We start from the raw sequence: 13,229 nt of genomic DNA, 5'->3' as shown, positions 1-13,229 counted from the left end.
GTTTCTGTTCACAGACGTACACTTCTTTACCGCCTGTCTCAACTTAATCAATTTTTATCACAGTGAGTAAACGAGCAGTGAAACGAGTAATGAGATGAGTGAAGGTACAAACAAAAATAACTAGTACAAAGTTTAAAAGTAATTCTAAAAAAACCTACCACAGAGTAAGATGTGTGAGAAGAGGCAAGTCGGCCATTTCCTATGCCCAGCCGTAGGATGGAGAATCTGTTCAGGCACCTGAAAAGGCAGATGGATAATTAGTGGTATGGATTAGGCCCTGGGCAGCCACTGCTGGTGACCTGGCAGTTGCCTTTTGGCACTTAATTTTATTTGGAAATCTCTTCCTCCTACTTTAGAGAGGTATCGGCAGCATTGCACAGGTAAGATATACACAGGATCATCTTGCATTAGGGGCTAGGGCAGCAAAAATCATGCTTGAATTTCTTGGATCTGAAAAGGAAAACCTTTAAAAGAATGTTTCAAATCCCCCTTTTTAGTTCCCTGGAAGTCTGAATTCTCCTCTTTTAAATGGGACACAGGGCTTTTTTTCTTCCTCTTTTTTCTCATTTAAAAAAAAATACTTTTTGTGCATGTTCTAATGCATTTTAGCGATTTTTTTATAAGACAGCTTTGCCAGCTGTCAGCTTCCAACTATGCTAAGCTTTCTATGATTTGAGCACCTAATTCAGGCAATGGTGACTTTACATTTAATAGTCAATGACGGGTTTTATATAAACACAAAATGAAATTTTCAGAGACTTAATGCACCAAAAGCTAACCAGCTCTCCATGATGTTGTGTCCTTTTTTTCATAATCTTGTTTTATATTTTGCATAACACTTAAAGGGGGGTGGAGGTGTGGGGGGTGGGGGGGACAGGAAACCATGTCATTAAGGCAGTTGAATGAAATGCTGCAATAACAAAAACCCTGAACATTTTCTTGCTTGCAAAAGTCACTGGTCAGATTATATGACCCCTACTTCTGTAGGAAAGTATGAGAGTGAGTCTGGCATCATTATTGCATTGCGGAGTCTCTCTAGGCTCTCTACTGGTGAAAGATGTAGACAGATGTAGACCTTTCCTGCCTCTTCCCATTTGCTCAACCTCACGCCGCACGCACACAATGCTTGTAATGCCTTTCCATTTTCATTGTACATTTTTCTCATTGCCTTTCTCACCGCCTTCCATGCACTGCATGGTCATCAAGATCAGTTTGGTTTCATTAAGTTAATAACTTTAACCCCAGTCCAAAGGAAGACAGCCAACCCACAAATGCTTCAATAGACCTAACTATTCACAGACTTAAATTTAAGCAGGTGACTACAGGAAAAAGCTGCAGTTGTTTGGAGCCCAGCCTGTATTTGAATGGCTCTTCCAACAAAAAAACTTCACAAACTTTTTCACACAGTGAAACAATAAACTATCACACACACCCCTTGAATCCTTTCTTTGACTCCCACCATTTTTTTCAGATAATTAAAAAAAAAATAAATCTCTGTTCTCTTCTAGTAGTCAATGCATGACAAGCTGAAAGCAAGCGGTCTAACATTTGGCCAGGCTGGGGAATGTCAAAATGCGCCTCAGCAGGGTGGTATGCTTGCAGCCTTTGCTACTGGTCCCGTAATAAGCTGAACAGGTTCCATCATCATGTCCTGTACATTCGGCTTAATTGGCCCGGTCTCTCCATGGAAAGGCAGCGGTATTGATTTACTGCACTGTATAAATGTGTTTATGGCTTGGCACTAGCACACTTATACTCACTTTTTTCCAATGTGGATTTCAAATAAGCCCTTTGCTCAAATGAGTCTATTAACTTTAAAGTGCCTAAAGCTAAAACTGAATTATGAGAAGCAAGCTTTGCAGCTTGCAGCCCAAAACAGCTGGGAAAGGCTCCTGGAGTCTTCCCTTAGTACCTGTTGTGATGGATATTTAAACATCACTGGTGGAAAAATAATTAAATAAGTAAAAGCAAACCTGGCAGCACACATCGCCTCAGCCTGAGCTGCCTTTTACCTCAGCTGGCGCTCAGACCTATATAAATTCCACGAGACTGTTAGAGCAGCTCCTGATTTAAGCCAATGTGAAATCAGAATATAACCCATGCCTTCCTCTTCTTATTAATTTAATTTCCAACAGTCGCATTTCCATCTTTCTGTACTGGGGTACAACAGACTGGCACCATATATTGTGGGTCTGTTTTGGTCTCCGATGTTACAAAGAACCAGGACGTGGTTCCCTCTTCTCCCCCAGCCTGGGAGACTGCACAAGAGCTGTTCTCTGAGACTGTCATTGCTGCCCTGTACACTGCTGGAGAGGCTGTACCTCCGCTCTGCACTTGATACTTTCATGTGTAACAGCAATTATCATCCCTGCAGGGATAGTTAATCAAGCAGACAGTTTTAGCAGACTCCTAAGTACAATGCCTAATTACCTATACCTGCTCAAGATTAGGTCTCTCCAACTAAGAAGTAATATAAATTTCTAGTTGCTAATAGTCTGACTTTATCTGGAACAAAAAAGGAACATCTTAATACTCATGGAGGAAAAAAAAAAAAGATTTGTAGAAAACAGAATTAAGTTAAGGAAAGTAAAATCTAGGTTGAATGTCAGAGGTAAAAAAAAGCCACAGTAATATCTACTAAACTGTGGAACGATCTCCCAAGGAAAGTCAGTGATGGAGTCCTACAGGGTGAAGAATTAAAACAGCATCAGGCAAAGCCTCAGGAAAGAAATGCCAGAGGAGGCAGCGCGGACTGGCTGTAACCGCACAGGGACTGTGCATGGCTACAGAGAGCCATGCCACCAGCTTCTGCTCAGCCATCTGCAATGTAGCAAGTGCGTTGTATATAGGAAGGCACAATGAATGTATACATGTCCTGTATTAAAATTGATGCATATTTCTTAGGTAGGTATAACCTGCATATCTTGAAATCCTGACTCCTTTTAAACTAATGGGAATTTTACAGGCTAATTGAACAGCAAGCCATCAGAGGACACCAGTGACTCTGGCTGATATTTTTCTGTCCCATCCTCAGCATGTAATCCCTTAAAAATTCTTCAGACTTACAAACACATGAGTTTTCAGAACATTGCTATGAGTTAGAACATGGTTATTACTGGATATTTCTACTTTTTAAAAAAAAAGTCTCCTTTTACTTTTACAATTATCCCTAGTATTCAGCTTGAATACGTACAGGTAGGAAAAAAGACACAAAACGAAAGCATTTCTCTTACTTGCTGGAGGAAGAGAAAAATACAACTGGATTTGCTACAGAGTAAGATGCATTTCTTTGTTGTTTTATTTTCCTTTTTTCCTAGGGAGCTTGTCCATTGTTTCTGGTGGGTAATGAGGAAGGATCTCCTGATCCGTAGCTATCTGGGGAATCCCTTTTCTAAAGGAATTTTTGAGCACAATACTATCACAAGTTATAGGCTGATCTGAAGAAGCACGTCGGCTCTGTCAGTTTAAGACTGCTCCCTTTCCAGTCTGCCATCCATTACAAAATGATGCCTGCTGATTACTTTTTGTGCCAGTGAAATGTTTACACGATGACTGAAAAAAAAAACCCTGTCTGTGTACCAGGGTCAGGATGTGATGTCCTATTCTCTATGGAGATTAGTTAGCATTGCCTTGTTTCTGGATGACAGCCATGTGAAAGAGCTGCAGACATTACGAAGGGATACAAGTTTTAATTAAAAATTAGAATGTGCTGGTATCACATTATAATACAAATTGAATTTGCAAATTTTTGGAGAGTACCTAAATTTAGAAAACAGTATTTTTGCTGCAGTATTTCTTGGACCCGCTATGATTAGTAAATACTGGATTGCATAGACGGTCATTCAGATTAAAGGCACTGGGATCAGATGAGGGAAAATTCATTGAACCTGCTTCGTATTACACTCAGACATCTCACTTTGTGTACAGAGAGATTTTACCATCCAAAACAAAGGTGCAGAAATGTACTAGTCATGACCCATTTATCTGTTCTCTGGAGATTTTTGTGTCTTCATAAAAGAAGAAACAAGAACAGAGAAGCTGAGAGTGAGGAAACAGTCCAAACAGACTGGAGGTGGAGCAAGCGTGGGAAGCTGAGGGGGACAGGGATGGTGGGCTGAGTCCTGGCTGAACCTGACCTAGAGTTGTGTGAATGAAACCGTATCCTGCAGCTTGACTCCTCCTGGGCCTGGGGAACAGGACTTTGGTAGGTAAGCAGGATTGCTTCAGAGATACATGGTGAAAATACCAATTTTTCTTTGTAAGGCAGAATACATGGAGACCCTGGATTTTGTCCAACCACTTAGACCGAGGCACTCGCAGTCACCTGTCTCTTGCTCCCTGGCACCAGCCATGAGGCAGTGCTGATCGACTCTTTTTGAAGTCTTGCAGTTTGGGTCTGTTCAGGAAAAAAGGTGCCTATTGCCACTCACCAGATATACTGGAAGGCTCAAATAGACACAGAAAAAGCAATGACCATAGCTATTGTCCTGGCTCTTCTGTAGATGTTGGCTTTTCCATTTGTTCAGGTTAGACTACTGCCACTTCACAGTGCACTTCATCTACTGGAATGAGATTGGTGCCATTTATATTTGTCTTTTATATTTATATTTATATTTGTTATTTGTATATTTTGGAAAGCTTGTTCCCTATGATTTTTGCTTTTACTTGACTGGCCCTGCTTGCATGGTAACTCTCTTCCAGTATTTCCAATCATGATTCGGAGTGGGCATTCGATGAGCCAGTGGCTGGGGGCTATAGAAGGTGGGAGGCCCAAGATTTCACTAGAGATCTGCAGCTGGTTGGGTGACCCGAGGGAGGTTCCTGTCTCAGCCCCACATCCTTTTATAGTTGTAGAGATAATAATAGAGGTTCATCTCTCATATTTAAAAGGGCTCAGGACTCTCAGCTGGAAAGTGGTCCTACGTTCTGCAGTGTATCTGCGTCCCCTCTCTCTTTCTCTGGTGTATCCATCGCCTTGATATTAAAGGGTTTTAATTGCAAAGAAGTGGGGTTTCCTTTTGGTTTTAAGATCAGAATGATTGTTTTTCAGTTTATCACAAAAACAGTCAATCAGTTATACATGTTATCTCTTGCTCCAAAAGAAGAAATGTTGTCCGCTGCAATTCACAAAATTAACTAAAAAGTGTAGGCAGACCTTGGAGATAGAGCAGCCATGTGTAATCAACAAAAAAAATATCTGTTCTGCTCAGCTGAACTGCCCCAGGAGAATACAAATGCCAAAATGCTGTGACCTTCGTGAAGCTGTGGGCCTCCTGGTAGTAGGCAGCATCTCTTCGTTTGTGGGAAATCGAGGTAACACTTCATCAAAGCAGGGACTCGGATCCCAGCACCTCCCTGCTATGCACAGGTTCACCAGATATGACTGAGCCAGCCAAAATGCATCATCAGCCTGGGACACAAGATGAATAGTTGTGATGGAAGCTGAATCTTTCATTTGCTCTTTAAATTTTCTGCCTTTTCTTTGGGTTTGTTTTCCTCTCTTTTCTTCCTTTGCAATTGTCAAGGAAGCATCTGTGAGTTTTATTAAACAAATGTTACACATTAAAACCCCATTGCTGCCTGCCAGAAAGGAAAATGGCATCTTATTTGAAAACAATATGTAATTGTTATTGCTGTCTTGTTGCAAGTTACGCCCTTGGAAAATGATAGGGACTTATTTAGTAGCAACTGATGCTGAGGAAAGGCATTATAACTAAAGCAGAAAATTAACTGTTGCGTTATCTTTGGGAAATAAAATACACAGTTTCAAACACCATAATACAAATGCTCAGTATGTTGTACTCTCAGATGTGTTTATGAGCACTTCAAGTAAAAAGTACAACGTTTTTCCGTGATGCTTTTGTCCGTCTGTCTCAATGTTGGAGTCATGAACGTTCAGTTTGGTGAAAGGCACAGAGGTGCTGAGATAGCGCCTGTCCCACAGACCTTCTGATCACAATTTCTATTTCATTTCACGTACAGACCTTGCAGCAGTGATGGAGACTCGGGTCCTAATCAAGACAGCACAACTGAACTGATGAAAGTAACAGACCTACTGCAAATAAAAAACACCATCTTGGAGAATGCTTATAGGTCCAATGCTGATATGCTGTGCCTGTACAATTTTTACCTTAAGTTGGCACCCTCAACACCTACGCTGCCAGGCAAAACTGCTAACAGTCACTTCCACATTTTTATTGTTCTCTTTTAATGTATTCCATCTTAATGTATTTTGTACTGCCTTTTTTTTTTATTTTATTTTGTATTTTGTTTAATTAATATTAACAGATTTTTACAAAGCAAATCAGGAAACACAGAAGAGGACCACCCATCACAGTGCTGTACCGTTGGAAACCCCTTGGAAACCTGGCATTAATTTCTGCACCCTAGCAAAGCCCGTCTATCAGTAGAACTTTAGCCACTATTTTTCCCAGTTACCTGTTATTTATTCAACAAGCATTTCATGTGTGTGAATGTAATTTTCCCCCTCACACTTCAGAGAAAACATATAAATACATTTTTATCATAAATTATAGGATTTTATAAATGCTGGGTAAAATAGTATGTAACAAATTGTGGGAGCTAATGTGAGGTTATCATCCTTGTTGCTCATCCAAGAAGGTTAGGACCGTAATTCAGAAGAGGTGAAAGCCCTGATCACAGAAGTTGTTTATTTTTAATGACAGTACCATAACCAATATTCACAGAAGAAAAGAGCTCTGAAAAAAAGTTGTAATAGAGTTTTAGCCATACTTTCCACCTTGTGCTGTTACTAATTGTCCTGTTACTACAAGCGTCCCTTTAAAAGTCTAGTGATCTTTTTATTTTTAAAAATATTATCATTTAATTTATAGATTTAAAATTATTATAGTAAAAGAAACTCTGACCTTGGATGTTTTCCCAATAGCTGATTAAGTCCTTGGAATTCCAAAATAAGGCTGAGTGAAATGGGTGAAATGGTCCCATTTCCATCTTGCCTCCATCTCTAAAAAACAAACCAATGTCCATGATGATTCTAATTATTTGTATTGTGATAAAGCAGGTGGGAGGGTCTAACAAATTTTCCTTTAACCACACTTCTAGCTTAAAAATCCACACAGAAATTGCACCTTACATATCCATATAAAATTTGTCTTCTGATGTATTTATTCATTCTTGTACTATTTTTTTTTTTCCAATTACTGATCTGAAAAGAGCAAACTCAGTATTCTCCATTTGACCTCAGGAAATACCAAAATATGCTTTAATGTAGTAGAAAAGATTTTGACTAATTTTAAAAAGGTAAATACAGGCACAATCCTGTTTGCCTGTCTCGTTTTGCCAGTCCTACTGGTGGTGCTGGATCTTTTTCCCAGAGCGGGGTGCTGGATGTGAGCTGCGTGTAACAGCCCAGTGGGGTAGTCTGGATAATGATCAAACAGCGAAGCAGCACAGTGCTGCTTACTGAGATTTCAACGCTAAATGATTTGGCCAAGCCAAATTTTAAGAGTCTGGAAGCCAAGTTCCTAGGACCTCGCTGGCAAGAAAAGAGGCTAATACATCCATCATTTATAAAAGGTGGCTGTGAAGAATTTGTCCATGCCCTCCCACTGGTGAGAAACTTCCATATACACTGTATAGCAGTCGATGTCGGTATACCACATCATAGACTGTAACCGAAGCTAGCAGCAGAGCTTGTCTTTATTGAGACTGATCTACCATTAATAGAATATAAATATGACTGACTGTAATGGCTTCAATTCCTGACAGCCTCAGATTTGCCAGCAGTGGATTTCCATGCATTTTCAGCTGGGAATTGGGAACATTGGCTGAGCACAGTGTGTTTAACGTGCCGCAGACAGTGCCTCAAGATTTCCTGTGCACACGTGCGCAGAGGAGCAATGGTTGGGAAAAGCTTCATTTTTCCATCTTCCTCAAGACACTGCTGCAAGAAGAATCCTTCCTGCTGTACTCGGGGTGTCAAGCACTTTGCAGAGGTCCCATAATGGCACCTCATCACCTTTGCCATAACACCTCATAACCCCTTGTTAGCGCTTCTCTTTTTATGATCCTGTAGGTAAAAGGGTTCATCTTATTGAAATATCCCTGAGGCTACTAGCAAGAAACTATTGAACTGCACAAGAAAAAACTTGAATACAAAAACAGATGCGTACATTCACCTTGGGGATAAATGTGTTATGATACAGGGAGAAACTCTGCTTGAGCACTATTGAACGGCAATGGAAAGCAGTCCCAGCGCAGCCGGAAGATTTCTGAATTGACGCCAGGCTGAAGGAGAGCAGCATTTGTCCTAGGGTTATCATCAGGCCCCTCACAATCGCATTTTCACTTATTCCACGTGGATGGGGACTTGTTGACAATTCCCTGGATTTCAATTTGGAAGAAAGAGTTTCATGTTCGACCTTGTATCTCCAGCGCCATGTGTCTGCCTGCCTCGCCCACACACTTTATATCGATCTTGTTCCCCTTCATTTAAGTTACATATGATGTAAGCTATAGTAGCCATGCCTGCTCTGTTTTTTCTGCTTCGTTTTTGGCTTAGAGCATTATCAAGCCGTCCCTGGGTTTAGTTTCTGCATTCACTTCACTGCTTTCATAAAATTGCCTCAACAAATTTGGGTGACTGATAAGGGGTGAACCTTCTTTCACCCTCAGCTGCTCCGATCTGAATTTTTAAAGTCCCTTTGGACTGAAGAAACACAGAAGTTATTATTGAAAATTTTCAAATAGTTCAAAGATTTTTTCATACATAAATACTCAGAAAGCCAAAGTTTTATCTGAACCTAATCTAAATGCTCTGAAGACGTCGCGAGTATGAAGATACCTTTCTTACCTTCCCTAGGAGGGACAACTCCTGGCAGTGGCAATAGCATTGCTCACAAGAAGCTAATGTGTGCTTTCTCCAGCCACTGGTAGAAGACATCCCAGGGCTAAACATATTGATATCCATTTAGTATCTAAAGTACTTATAGTGATGGTGGCCACATGTGGGCCATACGTGGGTGGTGTGTATAAGCTAAAGCAGTGAGTGTCCCTCAATATCTCGATCGTAAAACTTCCATGTTCTAATAAGACATTAAAAAAATTGATCATCTGTAATGTGTCTTCAAAGTCACAGAAGGATTAAAAGTGAGAGAAACAAAGACATTACCAAGAAACCAGTTGGGTACTAAGTTCCCCTGGAAGGCATTGGGCGCGACGACAGAGACGCTTGAGTCTAAAAACAGGTACCTGAGAAAGGCAACATATAGATGGGAATGAAAGGCTACCTTGACAAGAATCAATCTAGCAATCACTCTGCTGTGATTGGCTTTTTTTTTTCCCCATCGTGTTTCAGACACCCCCCCCCCAAAAAAAGAAAAAAAAAAGCCAAGTTGTTTCAATGTAAACATGTTAAATGACTGTCATCTTTCCTGAAATCTTGTAGAACAAATTGCAGCTCTATGCAATTAAGTCAGCTGGGCTATAGTATCCTGCAAAATTAGACATATATAATGGGAGTGTTGACAAGCCCTACACTGTAGCAATACAGTGGTGCCCACTCGGAGAATGAAGCAAAGCTCCTGGGAAATAATTAAAGAACATTTTGGTCAGCTTGCGATGCGAATATGAATTTCTCAGGTAATGCAGAAATGAACTGGAAACCCACAGAACATCAGCAAAAGAGACTAAAGTAACGAGACTGACTGATGTTTGCCCAAATGGGCCTGAAAGGAAAAGAAAAATCTGGGCGGAGAGAGGACAGGAAGGTTTCTGAGTAGCTGTGGTTCAGGAAAATACCTCTCTCCTCTCTGTCTTTCTAATTTTTTATTTTTGTAGTCTGATGACGGAGACAAAACTAACCCGCCTTTGCATTAATCCTAAATTCTTCTCCTTCATCTGGAAAAATGACACCAATTATGACTTAGATTCACATTTTACTAATTCAGAATCTTGTTAGAGAACCACATTTGCATAGTCAAATGTGTTCTTTTCACTAGTCTCTGGCTATATTCTGTGTCAAGCCAAGCTTTTCTTATGTTACTTTTTAACGGTGCTACACATAGTAGAGTCTGTTCATTACATAGACCATTTCCAATTCCAATTACTGTGAATTAAATTCAAGCAATTTCAGTGAAATCAGTAGAGACCACCTAGATTTAAACAGATCCATCTGATGCAAGAATACAACTCTATACTGTAATCATCTAGTTCAAGTTCACTAATGACTGAATGACATTTAGAAAAGCATTCCTCCAGCTAAGTGTACGAATTCACAAATGAAATACATCCTATTTTCTGCTGACATGATGAAATAATGATGGTCAGTGATAATATTGAATAACAATCTCTAAGACTTAACACCCTCATGCATACCTTTTATACTTAGCTAGCTCAATACTTCCAAACCTTCTTCACCTGCACTACTTTTTGCTTCAAGAAGCAAATTTAGTGCAGAAGTATTGAGGGAAAGAAAGTATTTTAAAATTGATTTATTAATTGTTGATGCCTATCTAACAAAGCAATCTTTTGGTTATTTTGTCAACATGGTAAATTTAGGAGGTAGCTGGGGTTCAAGGGGACATTCTGGATGAGAAAACCGTCAAACTTAAACTCAAGACTTGAAAAATTAAAAGACATAAACTACAGGGAGGAGTCAAGGCATAAAGTCTCTTTTTTCTCTCCTTTCCCAGTCTTCCTCGTACAGCCATAATTCACTAAAGGAGTGTTTTAAACAGTTCCACAACTGCAAACATTTGGACAGAATGAATGAGTAAAGAAAATGTATTTTAACAACCCATACATGGTGGTCTCCTCCTAGTCAAAGGTGCAAGCCCGAAAAATTAAAAGATGTGAAGTAGATACAGCCCCAAGGCGTGAAGAAGACAGTCACGTTTAAATCACTTTTATCGCTTTTTGTATATACTGATGCTTAAAACAGTATTGTTTATTGACATAGTATATTTTCTAACGTACCCTAGAGTCCCTAATTAGTGCTTAAGCCACTTGAAAGGATTATTACATTTTTAAATAATTTCTGTAGCTAAATGAGTGTCCCCTATTCCCAATGTTGGCTGCATGAGGATTCTCGCAATTGCTTCTGATTTGAGTTGGCTGATGCAGTGAGTTTCCTATTTCATGAACTATTGTGAGAGAAAATCATGTGCTAAAGGTGTAACCCAGCAATGAATCAGTAAATAGCTGTTCCTCTGAAGATCAGCTCATTAAGAGGCAGACATCTGAATGAAATAAGGTTCCTGGGAAGTCTGTGGCACTCAACGTGCCAGAAAGAGAGGCATGAAACCTTGTTATATGCCATGACCAAGCAAAAGGAACTTTTACCTAGGCAGGATTCGTGGTTAATATTCTGCTCTTGTGCTCGTCTTATTGAAGCCCCAGCGTGCTTTTGTTTATGATCTGGTTCTTGTTCAGCACATTTACATGCAACGGACTGTTCAAGTGGTTCAGTCACCTCTGGTACAAAACGGAGCTGAGCTGAAATGCTAAAGACTGGAGCTTTGTTTGCAATGTGAAGAAAATACAAACAAAAATATCATCAGAACTAATTGTTGGGATCTTTTTGCTTTGACAAAAGCCCTAATGAGGAGAGCTTCCTTATTCAGTAGAATAGTGTCATATGGATATATTACGCTTAAAAGACTCAAAGATTATTTAGGTTTTACCTAGCCTTTTTTACTTTTAATTAAGTTTGTTAGTCAGACATAGCTGACTGACACAGCATTTTTTTAACTTAGCAATACACAGCAATATTCACAGCTTAATGAACTACTTCATGTGCCAATCTCTAATTGTGATACAAAAAGACCCCCCAAAATTTAAATAATCTTAATTCCCTTAGCTAATTTCTTGGAAAAGAAGAGCAGGCTCTGTTAAGACATATGGCAAGCACAGTAAACTAAACCACAGCACTACTACCATGTGTTAAGAGATGCTGTCCTTTTGCACGATATATTTCAAAACATACTCTCTCCACAAGCAGCAGGTATGCAACTTGAACAGCCGCACCAGGGTTTTAACACGTAATGCGAATACAATGAATTGAAAGGAAAGGGAGAAAGGCAGGAAAGGGGGTGAAATACCATGAATTAAAATCGCAATTTCCCAAACATTTTTTTTTAATCGCTAACGTGGAAATCTGTGAAATGTGACAAATGAGGAAATAATTGAGAATGCCTGCTGCACTCAGATGTGTCTCTGCCAACAAACGCTAAGTAGAAATAGGTGTCAGAATTAAGTTCAGTTGAATTAAGCGCTCATTCTAGCTGGAGTGAGGAATGAAGCCATAGATTTAATTGCTGTAAATCTGCCAAGGTTTGGGCTTTTTTCTTATTTTATGGCTCCATTACCTATTGATCCTGTTGTGATATATACATACTGTATGCAAAAAAAGTATGTATTATTTTTCCGCCCAGCACAAAAAAATCTATAGAAGCCACTACATATTGCTATCTGGTGTTCTCAGCAGATATTATCCAACGGACTACAATTTCAAATAACAACAGTTTTATCTTGACCAAATTCTCTGCTATGGTTATGTTATTTACGATAATCCTGGCTTCACACAAGCAGGCTTAAGGAGGTGGGGGGGGGATCCACTGGAGACAGAATGGCAGCGCAATGGTACAGTGATCTATTTGTTCATATTTTGCTATTGCATATTTGAAAAGGTCAAACCCAAATAAAACTGCCAAGATACGATATTCCTCTGAGAGGAAGAACATGGTTTATGTGTCTCAGCTTTGCCAAAAAACTATGGAAACCAATGCTTCATTTTGTGAATAAAGATGTAGGCACAAATACTGCCTCAAGCAGGGTGAAGACCACCCTTGGGCAGAAGTGTTTAGGAGCTGCAGTGGTGAAAGGTTGGGGGTGTGCTTTGTTTTGCAGAACATTTGGGTGTGTATAACAGGCCTGTCTAAACAGAATTGGTGTGTCTGATGGCTGATCCAATATTCCAAGGAGGTCCTCTATTCAGAACTTGTTTTCCTTCCACACTTACCCTACTTTGTGTATTGTGCTAGATTATACTGGTTTCATAAGTGGCAGTCACAGTTACTGTCCATCTGGATATGTTTTGAGGCTCTATAAAGTTTTAACAACTGTGAAGGGGGGAAAATACTGAAGTATGCAGCCAGTCTGAAGTGGTTATCTCGAGATTTAACCTACTGTGGCCAGGAATGCACAAAGCACGCTTCATAGTCAATGTCAAACTTATTCAGATCTGTAGC

At 39.8% G+C, this 13,229-nt stretch overlaps 1 long non-coding RNA gene across 4 annotated transcripts in view; it reads right to left on the bottom strand.

The window, feature by feature from the left end:
• LOC309671033 overlaps positions 1 to 13,229 on the bottom strand; it is a 69,199-nt gene that overhangs the window by 14,132 nt on the left and 41,838 nt on the right. For all 4 annotated transcript variants that reach the window (XR_014269087.1, XR_014269088.1, XR_014269089.1 and 1 more), the window contains one exon: positions 159 to 237. This is a non-coding gene — a long non-coding RNA (uncharacterized lncRNA). The remainder of the gene's footprint in view (positions 1 to 158; positions 238 to 13,229) is intronic.

The sequence above is a fragment of the Vanellus vanellus genome, assembly GCF_965231255.1.
Source record: "Vanellus vanellus genome assembly, chromosome: 4".
Lineage (NCBI taxonomy): Eukaryota > Metazoa > Chordata > Aves > Charadriiformes > Charadriidae > Vanellus > Vanellus vanellus.
Note: the sequence above shows the minus strand (reverse complement) of the source record. Positions and strands in the feature narration are given on the sequence as shown.